At 46.5% G+C, this 23891-nt stretch overlaps 1 long non-coding RNA gene across 1 annotated transcript in view; it reads right to left on the bottom strand.

The window, feature by feature from the left end:
• LOC115031948 overlaps positions 1-23577 on the bottom strand; it is a 93740-nt gene extending 70163 nt beyond the window's left edge. The window contains exons 1-2 of the long non-coding RNA XR_003837603.1: positions 23315-23577; positions 19081-19129 (exon numbers count right to left, since the gene is read on the bottom strand). This is a non-coding gene — a long non-coding RNA (uncharacterized LOC115031948). The remainder of the gene's footprint in view (positions 1-19080; positions 19130-23314) is intronic.
• Positions 23578-23891: the final 314 nt, after the last annotated feature.

Below are 23891 nucleotides of genomic sequence, written 5' to 3'. Positions count from 1 at the left end.
AGCCCAGGGGAGATTTATGCCTAATGTCTAAAATAAAATATATTATGTTCATAAGTCAGTAACTCAGCCTGCAGTGTCAAGCTGGGCATCAGACTCCCGGTGAGATGGGTGGGCAGGGTTACCACGTCCCAACACAGCCTAAGACTGGGCACCACAGTAGCTCGGGGAAAATATCTGAGATGCCTGGGGCGCAGGAACTCATAGCTTACCCCAGGAAGAAAGGCCCCCAGAGGTCGGGGGAGGGGCGAGCTCGCCTCGCAAAGTGGAGGAGCACCTGCACCTGCTGGGTCCCCTGCAAGCCTGACACCTGATGCACAGCCCCAAGGCTGGCCACTGGAGCACGGATCCTACTTACCCGGTCAGCGGTCAGCGTCATTAGCAGATGGAATGGCTCCATCGGATGCCGGAGGAACCTCTTTTTGTGTGTGTGTAATAAGGAAATTCGAAGTTAGAGGAACCCCGCAGCTGCAGCAGGCTCGCCTCACGCAAACGCGGGGCGGGGGCGGAGTGGGGGGGGGCGCAACTCTGCGTTGCTAAAAATCAATGGGAAGCACAGCGCAGGGCGCAGGCAGACAAAGACGCTGTCCGCTAGGGCCCGACCAGCCAGTGCACAGGGAGCAAGGGTTCCCGCATACTGCTTCCCTTAGAGGTTTCTCTGATGACACCAGGACACAGTCTTGACATGTGCCACTACAGTGAGACAGGCGTTCCCGGGTTCTCCAGAGACTGCCCTATGCCCTACCTAAGACATCCAGGTCTCTCCCCACATTTCATGCCCAGTGTGCATACCTTCCTGCCAGGACCTGTTTTTCTGGTGACCAGTTCTCTGACACCTCCTCAGCCTCAGGGCAGCCTTCAAAAGACCTAGGGTTTGGGAAGGGAAGAAGGAGGGAGAGAAAGAGGAAGGGAAGGAGGGAGGGTGGAAGAAAGAGGAAGGTAGGTGGGAGGGAAGAGAGGAAGGAAGGGGAGAAAGAAGGGAAGGAGTGATGGATGGTAGAGAAAAGGAGGAAGGGGAGGGGGAGGATGTTTCTAAGCTGGTTAAGTAGGTGGTTAACACCACCCAACTATTGCTGTTTTTAGTTCCAAGACAAACTGACTTTTTAATAAATTAGTGGATGGACACACACACATACAGGGAAAGAAGGAAGAAAGGAAGAAAAAAGAAAGAAAGAAGGGAGGAAAAGAATCTTGATAGAGGAGATGTGATCTGAATACACTTTAACAAGAAAAACATTTTAGTGTGACGAAGCTAAGCTCATCACAGTGGGTGATTTACTCTCTAGATGGACCTAGACTAACTATCCTGGCTTGTTACAAACCCAGGACGCAGCAGGGCTCGCTGAGCTGATGACTGAAGCAGCCTTTATTCATCAGCTTCATGGAAGACTCTTGTAACGAGGTCCACTAATTCTTGGACTTACAGTGAGTAAATCAGAGTCTAGCCTGGGTAGGGAGCCAGTTGGCTGCTCGTGTCTTGATACTGATCAGGGGGGTTTCATTTAGCTTAGGAGAAGCCCCCAAAGCTGTGATCTCTCCTTTATATGTTTTCCAGCTCTGCTCCTGTTTATTAAGGAGCCTTTGTAATTATACAACCATGTGGTAGCTATGAATTTTAATTATTTAAGTCATATTCTTTTCATATTATTCGTGAGTAACTGTATCTTTCTTATAAGTAGCAAGACACCACTTGTCCAATTATTATTTCTCAGCAGTCAGTTTTGCCTGCTTCAGTAAAAGTATTCAGAGGAAACCCGAGACCTTCACTAAGCCTTAGAGCAGAGTTTCTCACCATGGAGCCCATGGGGGTCAAATGACCCTTTCACAGGGATCACCTAAAGACCACCAGAAAACACAGATAGAACACAACAGTAGCAAAATTACAGTTATGACGTAGTAACAAAGATAATCGTATGGTTGTGGGTCACGACAACATGAGGAACTATATTCGCTCCTAATGTCATAGCGTTAAGGGAGGTTGAGAAACACTGCCTTAGAAAGTTTTCACAAATACCACGCAGGACAGGATAAAACCCATCAAGTTTCAGAATAGCAGTTATTTGTAAAGATACACATATAAATGGTGAATGTACTTAAAAAGTGGCTGTCAGTGAATACCTGTAAAAGCTCGGCAGCAAGCTATTAGCCCCTTCAGGGTCGGCCTACACCACCCAGAGTCCGGCACATTCCAACAGCCCAGTAAGTCTGTATGCCAAGGTAACGGCCCCGTGCACGCAGATTCCAGAAGAAAAGAGCAGGTTGAGGAGGTTCACCCCGCACCAGATAAGGAGCTATTTCTTTTGGTTTTCCAAGGCAATGCAAAGCTTCATTGTTGCTTCTCCCCTCCCCCTTCCCGCCTTCCCCCTCCCATCTCTCCCCCTCCCAGCTGTAGAGAAAGCTGTGAGACTGTGTCAGCCTGGAGTCACAGGGGCTGGCTACATTAGCAGCATCACACACAGCACTAGGGTGATGTCTCTCCCCTCTCAAGCTCTCTAATTATTTACCCCGATCAAGCTCGACTGCTGGAAAATCAGCTCTCTCCAGGAGGTGAAGGAGCTGAAAGGCTCTTTTCACAGAAGAACCACGGGCTGGTAGCTGGCATCTCGCCTGCAGGCCAGCGAGCCCCTGTGGGCAGTGTCATGAAATAAATACCCAAGACCACACCATTTTTCTCATTCATCCTCTGGCAAGCATATATCCATTTGAGAAAAACTGGGAAGAGAAGAGCTGAGGTACAGAGAACATATAGAGCCCGGGCCCCTAGAACAAAAGTCGCTGTTGTGAAATGCAGAAAGATGGTGCTGAGGTTGCTGGCATTTCTTAGCTAGAGCACAGCTCACAGCTCCTATAGGCAGACAAGGCAGAATGCCTCATTGTTCCCATGGATGGGTGCTGCTCTCTCACGCAGGTTTCCTGAAAAAACTGAAATGTTCAGGAAACATTTATGTTAGAATTTGCTTGAGTTCTTATAAAAATAGAAAGTCACCAGCACTGTCAGCTCACATACTCCTCCGACTCCACAGAATAAAAAACCCTAGGAAAAAGAAATCAATGGAAATCAATCAATATCATTTATATCCATCTACTTTGGAGCGCTTCAGGAGAAGCAGCATTTCCTCTAGATGGTTTCTGCTTTCCTCTAGGACTGAAAAACGATTGTCCCGCATAGGCAGATTTTAATTTCTCAGGTCTGAGGTAGGCCTTGGGTTCCTGTCTTCTTCATAAGGAACAAGGCAGGCATGGCAGCCTGCAGGGATGTGAGGAATGTACCCCATGAGGCACAAAAGTCACCACTGTGCAATGACAAGGGACACACACACACACACACACACACTCCACACTTGGTATTTCTGATTAGGTTATATGTATTTTAACATTAAAATCAATCAGCAGTCTCTGTATATACAGGTACTTCTTATAGAACATCTAAGCATTTCCCACTCCCCAGGAAGGACCGTGATTCTAAGCCTGTGGTAGATAATTAGACTGCTAATTAAACATCTCTCTCTCTCTCTCTCTCTCTCTCTCTCACACACACACACACTTTAAAAAAAAACTTGTTTGACAATTGGCATTCTAATTCAAGGTTGGCCATGGAACTCCTGTGTCTAACATCTAACTGAACATCTTTCGGCACTGCTGAGATGTGTACTTAATTTCTTTTATGAAACACTGGCCTCAGTCTTATGGCACCAGGGTTGCCGTCCCTACTCAGCCGCTTGTCAGACACCAGAGAAGCTGTATCAAATTTTTCACAAAATACAGTGTTAATACAAAGAATCAACAGAATTTTGAAAAGGGTATACATTTAACTAGGTGGGGCTATGGTATCATCTCTACTATTTTAATCATTAAAGCCACCGCCCAGTTGTCTGTGACCCCATTAAAGATAAAAGCTCATCTTAGAAGGAGAACAAAAATAAGCCCGCACGATATCTCATGTAACAAACCATTTTATAGGGGAAATTGGAGCACTCTGCATGAGGTTAAATTCATTGGGAGAACAAATATCAATTATAAACTTTTTAATTGGTGATTTAAGTAATTTAAGTGTAGAAAAATTACTTGTTTTTAAGGTAAGACAGTACTGAAGACAGATAACCTTGCTCAGACTTAGAATTTTTATCCTCTATAGGAAACTGTTTATTGTGGTAATTACAGTGGAAACCTTGTGGCACTGAGGACGGTTTGCATTGCTCTGGGAACTTGCAGCTGCTCAAACATTTCATTCTTTTTGTATCAATTATACTTGCCTTTGCACAGACTCGGACTCCAGTTCTGTGTCCCTTAGTGCAAGCCAAGATCCATTTCCTGTCATGTGGCTTGCTCATAGGCTCTAGGCTGGGCTTGTAAGTTTTATTTCCCACAAAATAGTGCAGGATGCACAGTCCCTGGAGCCTGTGCCACAGTCCTAGCACACAGAGAAAGGGTCCGTGACGAAAGAGCCCGTGGATCTACTTATGGACTAACTTGGTGGAGGAACTCCAGGTAGCAAGCCCAACCAGCTCAGGGTTTGAGGCTGCTAACTGGGGGTGTCCTGGGATAGAGATGGTTCCCTGGGTCTTGTCTGTCTGCTCAGTCCCTTGGCCTCCTTGTCCTTCCTTTCCTGAGATGCTATTGCCTAGGCTTGGCATGAGCTGCCACGCTGTCATGGCAGTAGCACCATCTGCCTGAGGGTGCTGTCTGAGTATCTCCTAAGGATGCAGCAACATAATTATAAAAATGGACACCATCCCACATTAAAGTATCAGTGCTGGAAAGGAAAACAAAGCAGGCCCCAATGTGGCCATATTTATACAGATTGACATTTGCACCACTTCACTTCAGCAAGCATTGGGAGTCACGGAGCTGCTTTGCAAGAGGCGAAATGACACAAAGGTGATGCCCCAGGATTGTGTCCGCTGATTTCAGGGTGCTAGAGGCTTGGAACACCCCAGTTCACACCAGGATGTTACTCCACAGGAAACCTGGAGCCTTGGCAGGTCTTTCAACCCAGGCCACGCCATGTTGGCCATTTCAGTTCTGGCGCTATCCACGGGAGGCAGAATTACCCTGTCAAACCAAGAGTAGATTAAAATGAGCTTGGTGGTGTAGACCCCTCCTTGACATGCAGCTCGGATTCACCTGGTCCACACAGTACTCTCTACAGCTAAGCCTTCTCAGGAGCAAGAATGGAGACCTGACAGTGTGGCGCCAGACTCAATGAAAAGGGAAAGGCTTCCTGTCCCATGTTCCTAGAATTGTGGGGTTTCAGGTGAAAGGCCAACGTGATGCAATCTCTTCCTTCCTATCTATCCATTTTCTTTTTGAGACATGGTCTTATTATGTTGCCTAGGCTGGGTTTAGGCAATCTCCCAGCCTCAGTTTCTCCAGCTACTATACCTCCTAGAGTAGAAATTCAACTGCTGCTGGCTGCAAGAGGCCCTAGTCTGAAGGATCTGGAGAAGCTATAATGAGGACTAATAAGGGGTTGCTTTCCTAATCATCTGTCCTCAGGTCAGCCTCAGGAGGCAAATGAAGAACACCATGGCCTTGAGAGCCTGGCAGAGAACAAGCAGGTGAGAGACAGCAAAATGGAAGAAGAGAGAAGAGACAGGGTGGGCTGGGGAAACATTGACCACGACCATGCACTCTCCCATGAACCTCACAGAGCCTTGCCAGCATAGTCTGGGAATTTCTGAGAGCTACCCAGGATGGAGATACTGGCAAGGATGCTTGGGCAGTGCTCCTCCCAGGGGGCCACTCCCTCTGTGAAGGGGGAAAGCACTTTGTATAGCATCCTGGGAAGAGTCTGTTCTGGCCACCGCTGAGGGGTTAAGGAACCCTCCCAGGCCACAGGGCCAGTCAGTGGCATGTCTGAAATCCCAACAACACATAGCAAGGCACACATTCTCACCTTCAATAGCCCTGTGAATTCTTTTTTTTTCCAATTATTTTTCAGACAAGACTTCATGGAGCTCAGGCTAACTTCAAATTCTCTATATAACAGAGGTTATCCTTGAACTCCTGATCCAAGCTCTTCCGCCACACCTAGGACTATGGGCCCTGGCTGTCATGCCTGGTGCCACTTGCATTCCAGCAGCTACAGTCTAAGTTCTGTTCTTGGGTCTATTTCCTTTAACTGTCTCGGTTCCCACCACCATTTTATGATCCTGGCTGCTATAGCTCTGCCTGCATGAATGCCACTCTCCTTGCTGTGTGTCACCAAACTCCCCCCCCCCCCACAGCCCCCAGATGCTGATATGGATGCAAACGGTACCACACCTAGAAGGGGGACTGGAGCCTGCTTTTCTTCCCGTCTATGTTGCCATCCATTTCCCCCAAGTCCACTCAGGTATTGACAACATTCAGTCCCAGGGTGAGACCTCCAGCCTGCTTGGTTGATACTCATTTATACATGGCAACCCTCTGCTGGACAAATCCAGATAGTGCCAACATTTTGTGGGTAGAAACTCCACTCTGCCTTACAAACCACCCCTATCTCTGGACTTTCATGGTCTATGTTAGAGCCCCGTCTTGCTGACAACCTGGAAAAGGATGTGGATCATGGTGAAGCAGAGATTGGAGCACTCACTTCTGTGGAGGACTGCTCAGTGCAGGTTCATGGGGAGGAGAGGAGAGGAGAGAAGGGGAGAGGAGGAGGCAGTACCCACTTCTCTGAGCCCACACTTCCTCTTTGGGTGAGAAGTGAATGAAGACAACCAACTCCACAAAGATTGGATATAAGTGAACTGAGACTGTGTCAGGAGCCATGTTAGGCTGTTGTGACATCCCTAACATAGTCTGAGTTCAATACCCTTTAGGGGAGAGGAAATGCCTTGTTTCTTCATGTTCCCAGAAGCACTTGAGCTGCCCGGCCTGAGTGGGTCCTGGTAGTTTCAAAGGCAGAAGCTGCTGGGTGGGCTTGGGGGATTCCTTTAATCACTTGTACCCATCCAGTTACTTCTGATAGGTCCTCTCACCTGAGCACATGGTCCCCAGATATTTCTTAATTTGTATGCCTTCTTGGGTTCATCTCTCCACTTCAGAGCTATGGACGGTCAGGACTGCTTAGGGAGAAGATAGGTACAGAGAATAACAGTCCCAGTCCAGCCTTGGTAAACATTGCAGCTAGTGGAGTCCGGAAGAAGCAAACAGTTCCAAAGCACAAAACTAAAACTCTAAGGTGTGTTGAAGTTGCCCCGTAGAGGAGGTGAGGAAGGAAACAACATGCATTCTTTTTTTTTTTTTTTTTTTTTGGTTTTTCGAGACAGGGTTTCTCTGTATAGCCCTGGCTGTCCTGGAACTCACTTTGTAGACTAGGCTGGCCTCGAACTCAGAAATCCGCCTGCCTCTGCCTCCCGAGTGCTGGGATTAAAGGCGTGCGCCACCACGCCCAGCGATCAACATGCATTCTTGCAGACAAGATGCCCCTGGATGATAAGTGGCTGGGGAAAGGGGTAAGAGAGGCCCTGACCTGTGTGGGCCTGGGAAGCTTGGGCTCCAGAGAGAGAGAGGAAGGGCTCTGGCTAATGGCGGCTCTGGATGGAGTGTGTGGGTGTGAAGGCGATGAAGATGCCAGGATGACAGCAGGCCGGGGCTTACACAGTTGGCTGTCTGTGTTCTTGGTGCCTGGCAACCATAGGAGGGACTTCTAGTCCTCTGAACCATACTCACATCCTGCCTACCAACACAAGGCTGAGAATGCCCCACCATGGAGCAGCTGGGCCAAGAGGGCTGGGTGAGTTCCTATACAACACTCCTTGTTAATACGGTAGCCCTGGTGCCACCGGATGTCTTTTTTCTGGACTTTAGATATGGGATGGAGTCTGTGACAGACCAGAGCCAGCCCAACTGCAGCACAGGAAGGACCACTGGGTGTGGCAGAACCTGAGTCTAAGAGGAACTTTCTGGAAAGGGACAGGTATCTATCAAAAGGAAGATATATAGCACTTATAGCAGCAGGTGTAGCTCTGACCCCACCCACACTTGGTACAGGTAGTCGGAGGGAGAAAACACAGAGCGTGCAAACACTTCAGGACAGTGATTCTGGGAGCCCCAGGCCTGGTTCCAGAGCTGGGCCAACGCCTGCCTTAGCCTCATTTATTAAGAAGCAATTGAGGAAAAAAAAAAAAAAAACAAAAAACAAGCAGAAGATAGAGCAGACTCTCTGTGGAACTCAGCATGGCTTAAGTGGATTAAATAAACCCTGAAACACATATTCTCCCAGAATCCTGAGATGTGGCTGGCAGGGACTGCTTCTGGTTTTGGAAGGCTACAACAGCTTACTGCCTCTGTCTGCATGGATTGTCACTGTGACTTGGGTTTGTTCTGAACAGCCCTTCCTAGAAAATAGACCTGCTTCTCAGGGTGGCAACAAAACTCTTTTACAGAGTCAACATCTGATTCTTTGAGAGGTTCAATTATTTGCCCAAACATGCACAGCAGTGAGGAGGTGTATCCAGGATGTGTCCCCAGATGTCTGAATACAGGCATGTGTTCTGTTGCACTCAGGAATACACTCAGTCGCTAATCCCTGCATGGAGGCTTATAGTCAGTGCCCCCCCCACCAGCCCAAAGCTTGTGCCTGTATGCCTTGTGTTCTCATTTTGCTGACATGGCCATGAGGTACCAGGGATGATACACACTGTGTACCCCAAAGCATTAGCCTGCTCTTCAATCTCGATGGCTAACATTGATTGTCAACTTGACTGGACCTAGAATCACTAAAGGCCTCTGGACATGTCTGTGAGTAATTATCTAGGCTAGGTTAATTGAGGTGGGAAGACCCACCATAAATGTGGACAGGGTCATTCCACAGGCTGTGGCCCCCAGACCACAGGAGAAGGAGAAAGTGAGCCGAGCCCAGCATCCGTCTCTGGTTGTCTGCGGATACACTGTGAGCAGCTGCCCCGTGCTTCGGCAGCTGAGCCTTCCCCATCGTGATGGACTCCAAACCATGAGCCAAAATTAACCCTTCCACCCTTAGGTTGCTTCTTTAGAAGATTTGGTCACAGTAACAAGAAAATTAACAGACACCTTTCTTTCTGCCCTCTTCTGGCTAAGGCTGTCCTATGACACAGTGCCTGGGAGCTGACCCCATCCAAGCCCATCTCCAAGGATGAGGCACATGGCTACAGATTTTGCTAATAAACGGTCTAATATAAAAATAAAAACAAAACAAACAGACAAAAAACAAAAACAACAACAATAACAATAAAAACCACTTTGATAGCTTCTGGAACATCTAACTGAGGCAGATATAAATCCCTGTGCAGGCTGTTCATTGTCTTAATAAGTAAAGAAAAAGGAAAAGTTGAGGAAATGAGTCACTTATATGTCAGACGGAATCGAGTGGGGCCTGGGAAGTGCGTGGATGGTTGCAGGGGCCTGCTAGCCCAGCTGGGAGGAGGCAGCTGTGGGAAATGAGGGCTTGGAACACATGAAGCCTCTGGCTCCATCCTTCCTTTTCTTCTTCACAGATCATGACTCAGAAGCACCTGGAGTGGGTGGTGTGGAAGCCTGGGCTGAGACTGTGTGGAGTTCAGGCCTCCGTAGGATGACAAGAGTCATACCACCTTGTGCCACTGGCCTGCCCACTCTGGGCAAAATGCATGGGTGGTTATAGAGATAAAACAGAAACAGCCATCCAGACACCCAGCCCAGACAATGCTCCAAACTTAACACAGTGGTCATAATGGGGGCGTGGGGGCACTGGTTCCCTTACATCTTGGATGCTGCTGCTCAAGGACCAGGAGGCCAGATGGCCAGTGGACACAGAGCAAACCCCTAGACAGTCCCAATTCAGAGGCTGTCCCTGACCTTGGCTCAGTAGCTAGGTGTGACCCTGACCTGTATAGGGCCCCATATTCCAAACGCACCAGTCTATTAGGGCATGGCAGGAACTGCAGAAGAGACTTGACTTGGTGTATCCAGCCAAGTGGGGAGCAGATGAGCCAAGGTGGGCTCCCCAGTGGCTCTGAATCCTTAAAATTACACCAGGTCCCTCTGAAGACACCTTCCGACCAACATGCCTGGGTTGGAAGTTCCCAAGGGTATCTGTGAGCATCTTTGTGACTGGATAGAACACTCAGGCCAGCAAGCCATTGTCCTTCCCATGCAAGCTCTTGGCACTGTAACATCAAGCCACCACTGAGTCCAAGCCAGAGGCTCAGTGTGCTCTAGGCCTTGAGTTCCATGGTCCTGTACACATACAGGCCACTGTGTCCTATCTTGGATGGTTTTGGAGCTGGGTAGGGCCTGTGACCTGATTGCAGCCATGAAGCAGCCTCCTCACATTATAGTCTCAATGACCAAGGCCCTGCCAGCCAGAGGGACCATCACTGTGTCAGAAAACCCCCACGCCCCACTGAGCAAACTCAGAGCTCTTGGTCCAGGGCCACCTCACAGCTGGAAACAATAAGCTCTCTCAGGATGCTTTCCATAGAACCACCAAACACCCTTTTCTGAGCAAGGCTCCTTGACCATTTTCAAGTACAGTCCCTCCTATACACAAGACATAAATGGTGCCAACGGGGACGATTTGGCCATTTGTGGCATGAAAAGACTTCTCTGTGTAGGCCCGTTGTGAATTGTTCTTTTTTCAGTGGCTTAATTGTCAGTCCCGAGCCTGACAGCAGAGAGTAGAGGAGCGTTTTCCCTGAAGGCCCAGGCCTTGCTGGTGAGGAGGCGTATGTGTGGGGGCCTCCCGGAGCTGTCTGCCTCCTCTTCAGCATTAGGCCAGTGGGGCTAATAAGGGACATGGCCTAGAAGGGTTACAGGAAGGTGGCAGGCCCCAGTCCAACTTACCCCTGACTCTAGAAGGGCGGCAGCAGGAGGTAACCAGAGAGAGAGAAAGGCTGGCCGTGCACTCCCCACAATGCCCTCTCAGCGACAAGCATGTGGAAATGTCCTACTCAATTTAGTGGTCACAGCCTGCTGGGATTTACAACTTCCCCCATCCCACTGAGGCTGAGTGAGGTGAGGAAATCTGTGAGCTGTCAGCGACGATTGCACCTCAGCCTTGCAACGACCCTCAGCAGCCTGGTACCTACTGTGGACACAGCAGCAGCAACACGTAGCAGCGATCACATCAGGAAAAGCTGTTCTGGTCCAGCCAGCCAGAGAGGCTGCGGCAGCTGGAGGCCCATGTGGGCTGTGATACCCTGAAGACAGAACTGAAGGGCCTATGAGAGTGAGGGAGACCCAAAGCTGGCACTCCTGGCTACGCTGCCTCCCTCCATCTCTACCCTACATTTGACACACCTGAATACTTGGTGAGCTGCCTTTCACGTCCCTCAGGCTTGCACTGACAGGTGCCTCTCAGCTTCTAACACTGCCCACCTCCTCCACCTGCTGTGCTCACCTCCTCTGCCTCCTCCTCTTCCAGGACTGACTCCTACCCAGCTGGCAGGATGAAGCCCTCAGCACCCAGCTCCCACTCTCCTCCATCAAGAGCACTCAAAAGCAGGCCAGTGAGTGAATCTCCATACACTGACCTGTCCAGAGAAGATTCCCGAGGACTTTCCTGGGATGGAGGTAGATGACTTTGAAATCATGGTTCAGACATCTGAGGCCACCCTCAAAGCACCAGTAATTCTTGAAATGGGGGTTCTCCAGGTTCAGCCAGGAAGGACTGAGATAAAGCCACCAAGCTTTGATCTAGCCATCCTGTGTATATCTAGATATACACTAGCCATCCTAGTGTATATCTACCCATAGATATACACTAGCCTTTATATAGTGTATATCTATACCTATGTCTATGTCTATGTCTATATATGAATGAATGAGAGACAGGCTTCCTCACCTCGCTCAGTCTCAGTGGAACAGAGGGAAAAGGTAAATCTCAGCAGCCTGCGATTACAACCTGTGGTTACAGGCCTGAGGCCATGTAGAGTCCAGGGCTCAGAAATCAGGATTGCAAACGCCATGCCACCTTGAGCCATGGGCCTTAACTATATGTATAGGGGTGGTGGGGATGCGGAGAGAGAGAAAAACAGAGACCACACCCACACCCAAGGGAAATACAAAGGCCTCCCTCACTGCCAAGAACGCCTATTCAAGGGCACTTAAAAGTCACACTCCATTGGCATTGGTGGCAAGCTGGACACCAAGTCTTGGAGCTGCGGTGGCACCTTATGCTGATTCCTAAGAGGACGCGGTCCTCCTAGACCAAGCCTGAGCTGCAGGCTGTGCTGTGCCATCACCATGCTTGGGGCATGGTTGGTACCACCCAGCCACCAACTTCCAGAGTATTAAGGACTTTAGTGCAGGGCCAACATTTGCCCATCAGTCATCAAACCTGGATGAACCAATACGTAGAAAGCATATGACATTTAAAATAATTTTAAGGCGATACATTCAATTTCTTAGGCACTCTGGACATCTTTCAAGCAGCTGTATGTATAGAGAACATGTCTAGTACCGCTGAGATCCACAGCATGATACAGTTAAGATGCTGACACTGTATACAACCAAATAAGCTCATGTTCAGAGCTAGTAGAGCTAAGAGGGTTCTGTCGTCATGGTCACTTTCAGTGGTATCTGTTGGGTATACAAAGGAAAAGAAGACAATGCTGGCATTTGGCTGGGTTCCTTGCGTTTAGTAACACCTCCCAAGAAACATCAGCAGTCACCGCTATAAATCCTCCCCGTGTGCTGTTTTGTTTTCTATTTTGCTATCAATTTAAATTCTAGCTTTAGAGGTTGTCTGCTTGCCTGCTTTAAGGCATTCCAACCCTGCACACATGGGCTGAGGAGCCTTGTGGAGAGCATCTTCAGAAGCTAGCACTTCATGACCCTCATGGAGGCTTACATTTCTGTTCTTTCCCCCAAACAATGTCCAAGGATTGTATCCAAATGCGGGAGCCCAATCTTGTGGACCTGGGTAGGTTTCACATTTTAAAATCTTATAGTGAACTCTGTAAGCTTTCATCTTGTAAGAAAAAGAGGGAAAAATGGTTTTGAAGAGCTTTGTGGAAAAGCTCAGGTATCTAGGGAGCACCTAGGGTGTCTCAGATGTCTACTGGGTCTGGGGTGGAACTTAGTGGAGCAGGAACAAGGCTGGGTTCCATGCCGAGCACAGGGGACATCCGTCAATGAGGTGGAGGACATGAAGCATGAATGGCTGCTTAGCCTGAGAATCGCATTGGCTCTGACACTGGATGTTTATATCCCTGGGGACAGGATTCATTGACAAGGCCACCCTCTACTTAGATAAGTCAAAACCCAGTTCCTCTTTCACTGGGTTTGCATATCGTTACTGTTGCATAGTTGTGGCCAAAACATGGTCTAAAGGGGCTGAAGCCACAGCAAGCCAAAAGAGGAAACTCAAGCTAAAAGTATAGTTTGTTGGACTCGCAGATTTTTTTTTACTTTAAAAAATAAAAGAATCTAGCTCCTTAAAGCTTCCTCATCCTCATCAAACAAACAAAAACAAGCAAACAAATAAATCACCACTCAGTTTCTGGGAGGCGATGGTGATCTCCGTAGGAACAAGAAAATCTGGATGTGCATGCAGCTGTAGGCTCACACTGGGTGTGCATGCAGCTGTAGGCTCACGCAGGCCGTGCTGTGCCTGTTATGTGACTTTGGGTGCTCATCCTACCTCCTTCCACCTGGTCTGTGTCTGGGCTCCATTCCACACAGGTATGCCAGTGTCTGGGAATTCCCCAGTCTCCATCTCTCATCTTACTGTAAGAGCACAGTGATTGTAGATGTGTGATAACCACGTCCAGCTTCACACAGTGCTGGGGACCAGAACTCAGGTCCCCACATTTGCTCTGCAAGTGCCTTATCCACTGAGACATTTCCACAGCCGCCCAGAAAAATAATTTAATATAGTATCTGCCTCACACAAAACTAAGTGGAAACCAACAAGCCTGTTGTCTTTAATTTTACACAACATTTATGCATGTCTAAGCGTTGGGCTTCGGTTAAACAGGAATGGTTTTGTCTCATATGAAATGATGTATACATTTAAGCATCAGTGTACTTAATGACTCCGCACTGTATGTCCTATATTTATTTAGTGCACACTTATTGATAAGGATGTTCTAAATCTCTGTGGACGTAACATTATTCGTGCTTCCATGGTGATCTAGAAGTTTGAGAGAAACATGAAGGGAAGCCGTAGGCTTTTCAGTTTCAGTATTTCCTTGGGAAGACCAACTTGCAAGATGCTCAGTTGCAGACCATAAGCAAATTCCTCTCAATTTTCCCCTCGCAAGCAATACAACCTTAAAATAAACTATTTACTAAACAGAAAGCTAAATTATTAAAAGTCATTTACACCCAACTACTCTGACGATAACTGTATTACTACATGCACTGAATTTTTTTTTTTTACCCAAATGTGTGTTTTATTAAAGTGGAATTAAAAACCAACCTCGCAAGTTTTTAAAAGCAAATTATCATCTTCATCTACCACCTTATCCTCGGTCTCATTTACATGGCCGTGAGGACTAGCTTCAGCAGCCTTTCTATCCAGTTGCTGTACCTCTAAACATGCTGCTTTTAGGCTGCTGAAAAACGCAGTCGCAACGAACTAGATCTTTCTTAGCTGCTGTGCCACTGAACAGCAAACTCCAGGGATGTTGGTGTCACGCTTGTGACACAGCTGTACATTCTGCAGCTTTTTAGGTGATGCTGAATACTGTGTGTGTGTGTGCACTTGTGTATATGAACATTCTCATGCACGTGCATGTGTGTGCATGATTCTGAGTGCATACACATTCGTGTGAGGCCAGAGTACACCCTCGGGGGTTGTTGCCCAGTCACTGTCCACCTTGTTTTTCTGAGGCAGGATCCCTGAGGCCTGGAGTTCACTTATTCAGCTGGGATAGCTGGTGAGGAAACACCCAGGCTGCTCTCCTCTCTGCTAACGCTAGGATCACAAGCATATATTATCACACCTGGCCGCTCCCCTTTCTCTTTTATAACATGGCTTCTAGGTATTTAACTCAGATCACTCTATTGACTGAGCAGTCTCCCTGGTCCTTGAATATATTTTTAAATGATGCGAAAGTATTACCGAAAATTTGGTGGGTATATTGAAGCTGTTTTTGATTCTACCCAATTTGTTCTAGGTATAAGTTTAAAACTGTAGTCTAAGTATAGGTTTAAAACTGGCAAGAAAATAATGTATTTAAGTAGTGTGTTTATTTATATTACCTAACTGGATAGTATGTAGCCAAAAGATATGTTAATGTTTTTCAATGAGAAATGGATCCAGCGAGTAATGTACCACGGGGGTCCAGTGCTACAACCCATGCCAACAAGTCCATGGGAAAAAAACATTTAATTCTTTTCTGGCCCATTTTAGTGAGATACACCAGTAAACCACCCAACATCCAAGACAAGCAAGGTCTACAAATGCAGATTTCCTACTCAAATTCTTTGGGAATATTTTTTTTTTCTTTCCAAGTTTCCTTTCTCTAGGATTTAATTTTCTCTTTCATCACAGACATCCAAGAAGTCCCAGTTTTCTTCCAACTTTTGCATATGTACTTCTCTGCAGGTTAAAATTCATGAGGCTTGTTCTTACAGCTGAGTTTAAACTTACCTTTCATAAAACCACACCAGCATAGTCTCCAAGCATAAACTATGCAGCTGACTGACTCTGAAAAGCCACACACCCCCTATACAGTTCTTAATTGGAACCAAGCTACTGACATGCATAATAATATATGTAGATTATTCATCAGGCATATTTTATAGTAATCATTTAACAGTAAGGGAAGCTTTCCCATAATGCACATCCCTGAACGTCTAAATACCAGCTTTCTGGTAATCCATTTTCTCAGCAAACTTTGTACCCCATCCATTTGCTAACTAAAAACTTAAAACAATAAAAACAAGGGAAAAAACATTTCCTCAAAGCAGCAGGGGAAACGGTGCAAGTTCTTGCTATGGGGAGGGAAGGTTGGAGCTTAATGTCAAGTCTATACCTCAGCAGCCGTACCTATCCTTATTGGCACACCAACTAATATAAATGCCTCCTGAGGTGGAGACCATGAAAAACCACACCACGTCACACGTTAAAACATCTTAAATGCTCTAAGAAGCAGAAACAGACATCTGTTTACACGGTGATGATACCGAGTGTGGGGTGCATATGTGTGTACATCTATACAAGGGTGCTGGGCGTCCTCCTCTATGAAGGCTCTCCCACTGAACCTGGAGATAGGCTGGCAGCTCACAAGCCTCAGTGGTCCTCCTGTCTCTGCCCACACCAAGTATGGAAGTTACAGGTATACATATGACCATGTTCAGCTTGTTATATATGTGCTGGCATCTCATGGTCATGTGGCCAGTGCTCTTATCTACTGAGCCATCTCTCTAAACATCAATTTCTTTTTTGCACGACTTCCCCACCCCCGTCATCCATAGCATATCAGAACTTGCAGCCAAGCCTGGTTACCTGAGTTTGGTCCCTGCAACTCATATGGTGGAAGGAGAGAACTGATTTCCACAAGCTATCTTTTGCCTTCCACAGCACACTGTGGTATGTTCACCACCGAGCATGCATGCATGCATATGCTGAATTATTATATTTAAAAAAACCAAAATTTGATTTTTGGCAATGTCAAAAGTCATTGGCTCCATTTGCTTAGAGAAGAGGTGGCATATCCGATATAACTGGGCTGTATCTCACCCAATCGATTGAGAAAACACCACACTCTAGTCTGTCATGGGGCGGAGCAGTGTGCCAGCTAATGCTGTGGACCTCCCATGATCCCTCGGTAGCAGGATTCTATATAGACAACCAGCAGCCACAGTTGCCAAGTCAGTGCATAAAGGAACCAGACCCTGCCAGAAATGCCTACCATCATCCAACTGAAGGTACCACCCTGAAGGTTCCTTCTCACTGGGGACACTTAGTTTCTCAAAGACTGCTCTATCAGGAAGAGCAATATGTATTATTATTAGTACTGTGCGTGTGTGTAGGTGTGTGTTTATGTAGGTGCATGTGCACGTGCGTGCCTTGGAGTGTGAGGGTTGAGGGTTAATCCCAGCTGTTGTCCTCAGGAGCTATCTTCCCTGGTTTTTGAGACATAATCTTTCCTTGGCTTGTAGTCTGCCAAGAAGACCAGGCTTGCTGGATAGCAAGATCCTGGGACCCAGCCATCCCTGTCCTTTGTATTGATTGGCCATTTTGTTTTGGTTTGGGATGAGGTCTCACTTGCTCAGTAGCTCTGGCTGGCCTGGAACTCATCAAGATCTCCCCTGCTTCTGCTTCCCAAGAGCTGGAATTAAAGGTGTTGGCCATCAAGGCTGGAAATTCAACTTTTTGACACAAGGCTTCACACTGCAGCCTAGGCTGTCCTTGAACTCACTGCTACCCTCCTGCCTCAGCCTCTCCAGTAATGGGTTTGCAGAAACAATTCAAGACTTCTGGTAGGAAAAGCAGAATTTCATATAAAATTATAAAAATAAAATTCCTTCACATACCATCCAACAGCAAGCTTAAAGGGGGGTGGGGTGGAGAGATTAAAATGTGGCTTTCCTAATGCATGGCTATTCCTCTGTTGGGTTTCTCTTAAAAATAATTTATGTAAAACAGGCTTCTCTCTAAATATACTGTGTGTTCCCATACATGCATTGAAAATATTTGCATACAGTGTGTGTATGCCCTGGTACACACATGGTAAAAAATTTAAAAATATGGACTGCATAAATCAGTAGCTGATTTTAAATATACATCAACTTAAACAGATTTGTTTGCAATTTATGAATTCCTCAGGTATAAAAGATCTTTCTTGCTGGCGGTGCTTCTAGAAGATGTTTATACTCTGTGGAGTGTACAAAATGCCTCTCACACAAACAAAGGAAAGACTCAGGAGCATGGCATTCGAACCCTGCCTTCCCTATTAAACACCCACCATGAATGCGCAGAGACCGGCCGGGACCGGTGAGGCGAGCCTGTCATGCTACAGTAGGCATGATATTTTGTGTGCTGCCCAAGACATTTTTCTCATGAATATAAGTCGCCTGCCATTTATTATGAGATTTTCCTCCGATTGACACCCCATTATGTATATTCAGTCAAGCTCGAAAGAGATTTCGGTGATCAATACACTATTTGTGTTGAAAGTCTATTAGCAGCTCTAGCAATAAGCTACAGAGGAATAAAATGGAAGTGGTATTTCTAAGTGAAGTGAATGATATAGAAATTTGTGGTTTAGACAAGGAGGCAGACACAGGATGGTAGAAAAACAAGAGAGAAGATAAGATAAGAGAAATGTCTTTTCTATTAAAAACCAGCTTTTCAGAGCCCAGCCACTGGCAGAATGCATTAAGTGCCTGAGAATTTTTAAAAAATATTTTAAGTTACATGTCAAAGTCTATGAAGCTGCAGTGTGTCTCTCCCGGCACCAATTCCTTCAGAGCACAGATAATCCCCCTTGCTTAAAGAGTCACATTTGGAAGCACTCGACACCCCATAAGATAGAGAAGGCAGAACCAGCCCCAGGAAGTCTGTAAAGTCTTGCCCTATGCAGCCTCTTTGTTGGGTACTTTAATACATTCCATTTTATAAGCTACTAGTATAGTATTCTATAAGCACAGCCTTCGTCAGCTGAGAGCCGACATTTTGGCTAGTGTATATGTTAAATTACTAACCACAGAATTTCATCTGACCCCAAAGAATTCAGCTCCTGAATCTGGAGGTATCTACATATTAAGAGCCATCTGCTTGAACCAAGATATGAGAGCACACAAGGCTATCCAGAAAGAAAGACATCTGGGAAATACCAATTCAGCATTACCCAGATGCCAAAGCTTCATGTCACATTACAATGTAGCATAGAAGAGCTCAGAAGGAAGTCAGTCAAGAGCTACAATGAAGCTTCATGTAGTATTACAATGCAGCAAGAAAGAGCTCAGAAGGAAGCGGGCCAATGGCTGCAATGGCCTAAGCAGTTCATAGAAAGTCATACTGCTGGGTTGTCAATAAATGTCCCCATGTCACACATCCCTCCAGGCGATGGTCTCCACCCTCGCTCCCCTCTTAGGAAGCCAGAATCTTGAGTAGACAGACTGGAAAATCAGTATAGATCTCTAAAACTATCAATATTTAATTATTTAGTTTGCTGAACTTACAGTTTGAACTACTCTCGGGCAGAAGGGCGGCAGTCGGACCAGTCAACACCTGCAAGACCAAAACAGCCAGAACATTAGCATTACCAATTCAGCATTAGGGTTGTCTGCAAATCTGTGAATGTCGGAGAACAGTCAAAGCAGTCTGACCCGAGCAGATGAGTTCTGAACTGCATCTGAGCAAAGCTACCCACAGTATTTTGACCCCAAGCTTTCAAATTAGCACCCTAAAAAAAAATTGAGACATTGAAAAAAGTTGGAGGGTCTTGATGGTCCAGAGATAGCCCAGCTAAATGGAATTAGAACCTAATATCTACTGAAAGACACAAATAAAAATGCTTCTGACAACCCCAGAGTCTCCTCAAAATGAAAATCAACTAACCCTGAGCAGTAAATTCATCTGTGTGGGATGCGAGTGCATTCGACAGAATGTGCACGCAAGGCGCATTCTTGAATCCTGCAGAAATATCTGTGCAACGATTTAATGTCATTTCAAATGAAAGGAGCTGCAATTCCAAATGTTGGGGTGGGGAGTGCTGGCTTGCAGCATCTGTGTTTTGTTTGTTTGTTTGTTTGTTTGTTTGTTTTGAAGACAAGGTCTGGTCTTGAACATGAATCCTCCTTGCTCTGCTTTTTTAGTCTTTCAAGAGTGCTGCATGTGCCACCACACCCAGTTTTCAGATTTTTTAAGTAAAGCTACTTTTTACTGTCAGACACACTCTTACACACACACACACACACACACACACACACACTCACATGCACACGCACTCGAGCATGCACATACTCACACATGCAAGAGAGAGAGAGAGAGAGAGAGAGAGAGAGAGAAAATAAAAATGTATTAAATTTCAAATACATAAAAATCTAAAATTCCCTGAAATGGCTGATTTGCAAATTGGGTTTTCATCAAACCACTTATAAATTCAGGTATGATGTGATGTGGGCAGATGAGAAAGATTTCCAGAGGCCCACTCTAAGTCAGATATCAGACACCCCCTCCCTTTGTCCTTCAATTCCCTCCAATGTCCTGAAAAAGATGTGTTCATTAGCAACATCTCTCTTGGGGTTGAGAGAGAGAGAGAGAGAGAGAGAGAGATATTTGCTGGCATGTTTTAGCAGGGCAGGTGTTAATCCAGCCAGGTCGCTGGCTTCATTGAGATGTTCTGGAATGTTCCTCACACAATGCAGTTTATATATCTACTGTGGGAACGCAAGGCAGTAATATTCTGGAACCTTCTTACAGTGAAATCAACAGCAAGCAAGTAGACAGTGCCAGCTTCCTCAGATAATTGCTGATGTCTTAGGAAAAGACTCTCTGAAGCATGGCTGCCCAGACACTAGCATCCAAGCTGAGCACTAGAGCCAGGATCTGCCCTTGTGAATCCTGAAGCTGAGTGCTAGAGCCAGGATCTGCCCATGTGAGTCCTGAAGCTACTGAAATCGATTTGAGTTTTAGAATGACCTGCAATCACAGGCAATTTACCTGATTGCTTGTTCCAGGGACTCAAACCCTTCAAGGTGCTGGGATTTGTAGTTGTGTTTTGTAGATTTAAAAGAGGGGAAGATAATGTAAGGGGAAAGGTGTGTGTTGGGGGGACAGAAGGAGCTTTGAACTTGAATTATCGCTTTAAAAAGAAACATGCAATTTTCACTCGCAATAATGGCTGAGGTAAGTGCTAACAGGTCCAGCCAGATCTGGAAATGTGCTATCTCATTCTAGCTGTCAGGTGAGAAATGTCTTTTTCTTCCTTTTAAATAACATATCTACTTTAAGAATGGATGGTAGGTAGCCAAATGGGCATCTTTCTAGAGAAAAAAAATTTTTTTTTTAAAGAAAGTAAAAATGATTTAAATTTCTCTTCTTCTTGGTCAGCCCTGCTGTCTGTGCGGATGATACACAGACGGTAGCAGTGAGAATTAGGAATTATGAATTCAGAGCGCCTCTTTCTTCAAAGGGCTTATAATACTTTCTTTCCTATAGATTTGAAATCTTGTCTTTGCAGAGGTGGCTTCCTCTAATCAGATGTGGCATGTCCTGACTCAGTTCTTCTTGGTGGAGCTTGCAGTAAAGGGCTAGTGCATCCATTTATTTCTTCTTCCTGTTCTCATGAAGATACCAGATGCTTAACTATCACACATGCTGGTTTATTCTGTATATTACCTGAAAACCTCATCAAAAAAAAAAAAAAACAAACCAAAAACCAAAAACCAAACAAACCAAAAGACACTAAACACCCAAACCCTTATTTTTATTAAGAAATCTTATCAGGAGATCCAAAGCCTTTGATATTTGTTCTCGCCGTGTCTTTCAGCCTCCCAGACTGTAAAGTTTAGAAGCAGTTTTCACTCTGTGTCTTCTCCAACAAAATCAGCCTCTCAGAGTTATTACAAATACTGGTTTGCGAAGCTGACAGGTGAAGTGGAGTAATATTAGGTTTTGAAGGCTGCACAGGAGTCGAAGCCCCCTCCAACATTAGTGCACATGAGCACAGGCATCGCAGAGCCCGATGCTGCCTCGCCCTGCACTGCTGCAATTGCAGGGTTCCTTCCCTGGTGTCATGCAGACACTCAGAAGAAGGGTGGGGCTCCCTGGTCTTGCAGTGTAATGGCAAAGAGATTCTCTGCTGTTCAGAAAACTGAATTGTTCACATTCTGGTTTTCCAATATTCTCCACAAATACCTTGAACATAATGGGGTGGTTAAGACTGTCACTGTTTCTAATGTTACAAGGGAGATGAAAACCTTTGTGTCAAGCCAAATGAGATGTGTGCACCAGTGCAGATGGTGGTTATCAAAATGAAGGGGGTGAATATAAAAGCCCAAGGAAAATCTCCTAGGGAGGAGACTGATAAGAATGAATATATATATATATATATATATATATATATATATATATATATATAGTGGTTAAGTATATGTTACTTTTATGTAGTAACATCAATAGAATAAATAGAGTACTGTTGGTCATGTGAAAACTTTGGAATCCAAATATATATATATATATATATATATATATATATAGTGGTTACCTATATGTTACTTTTATGTAGTAACATCAATAGAATAAATAGAGTACTGTTGGTNCACACACACACACACACACACACACACACACACACACACACACTTTATGCTGCTGGGTGTCTGAATTCAGAGCTTGTATCCCAAACTGCACCCTTAAACCTCCACCAAGAAGACTCAGCTCCAGTGCAGAAGGGCTAGCCTTCAGCTCTCTCCCCAGCGTAATTGGATCAGGGCTTATTTCTTCCTCTAGGGGCAACTCCTACTTCATTTTCTCTCCAGTCTGCATGTTATCAGCTTGACATCCCCTTCAGTGGCACATGACAAATTAAATTGGCCATCACTGTACTCATCAAAGGAGGTTGTCTTCTGTTCCCCAGAAGTCCTGTTCTCTCTCTCACACACACTCAGACACACACACACACACACACACACACACCTTGGTTTTTATTTATTTATCTATTTATTTCTATTTTTTCCTAGGGTTTTGTTTGAAAGGTTATAAGGAATATATGGTCCATAAAACCAAGGGTATAGTCGCAAAATATGATTCAAATACCTACATCTCTACTGCCTTGCATTTAAAACAAAAACTTTACAAAAACGCGAATTAAGTTATTTTCTCCATCTTTCCTCGTAATTCAACACTTTAACGCATATTTTCTGCCAAAAAGTCATAAAGTAAAAATGGTGTTTCCTAGGCGCTTCCAAGTCTCACACATCCTTGGCAGAATAACCTGCAGCACAGGGGTAGATCAGAAACGGAGGGGGTTAGCTGGTTTGCAACATCTACAGCCACTGGTTCTTCTCTCCTTGGCATTTCAAGTGGCTTTGGGGGACAGAGTGACCGGACCGACACAGAGGCTTCGCCCTAGCCCTACCCAGGGCTGATTCTCAAAAGGGCCCCCGCCCCCCACATTCAAACACGCCGGGTGTACCCAGCCTGCGCCAGCTAGCTAGAGCTACCAGCTCCTATCTGAGTGTCTTTTCAACCTTTGTCAAGTATCTCAAGACAAGAATTCCTCAAATCAAAGCGCTTTCCCAAACCAGGGACTGGGGAAACTCGAAAAAGAGGCCCAGAAGGCAAGTGACTTCGGACTTGTTCTGCAAGCTTGACTTAGTCATTACATCAAACCTCCGGTGCCCTAGAGGATCCCGGGGTTCCCACACAGTAGGAGGGCATCCCATGCCTGCGCTCCCGCTGGGCACTCACCTACTGCTAGAAAAGAAGTCACAATCTGTGGTCCAGACTTCCGCCGCAGAGAAGCCCAGCACGCCCACCCAGAGGGCTAGCGCGCCTCCGCGGGTGGTCGGATCACAGGGTGCCGAGTGTACCCACTGAGGTGGCCGGACGTCTGGGTGTCTGAGCGCGCCCTCCGAGGTAGTCTGATCGCCCGCGCCCGGTAGGGCGGTGGGACCCCGGCAGCTGCTGCGAGGAGCGCTCCCGGGCGGGTCCGCGCCGAGCTCGAGCGAGCGGGCGAGCGGGGCGGGAGGGGCCATTTGTAACCGAGCAGACGCTACCACCGCCCCTTACTCGCGGGGGGCGGGGGCGGGCGGTCAGGTGATGGCGGCCCACCCCGCGCCGCGGAGCCGGGTGGTTCCTGCCCGGGAGGAGCCCCCTGGCGCGCTCTGATTGGAACTCCCGCTGCAGTAGGAGGGGGAGGGGGACACGTGACCGCCCTACTGGGCAGCCGGCGCGCCCCACCCGCTATGGGCACCCCATCTTTCCTCCTGGAAAAGCCGGGGAACACAGGGAAGGCGGGGGAGCACGCAAGGTGCAACCAGCTCCT

The sequence above is a fragment of the Mus caroli genome, chromosome 9, assembly GCF_900094665.2.
Source record: "Mus caroli chromosome 9, CAROLI_EIJ_v1.1, whole genome shotgun sequence".
Lineage (NCBI taxonomy): Eukaryota > Metazoa > Chordata > Mammalia > Rodentia > Muridae > Mus > Mus caroli.
Note: the sequence above shows the minus strand (reverse complement) of the source record. Positions and strands in the feature narration are given on the sequence as shown.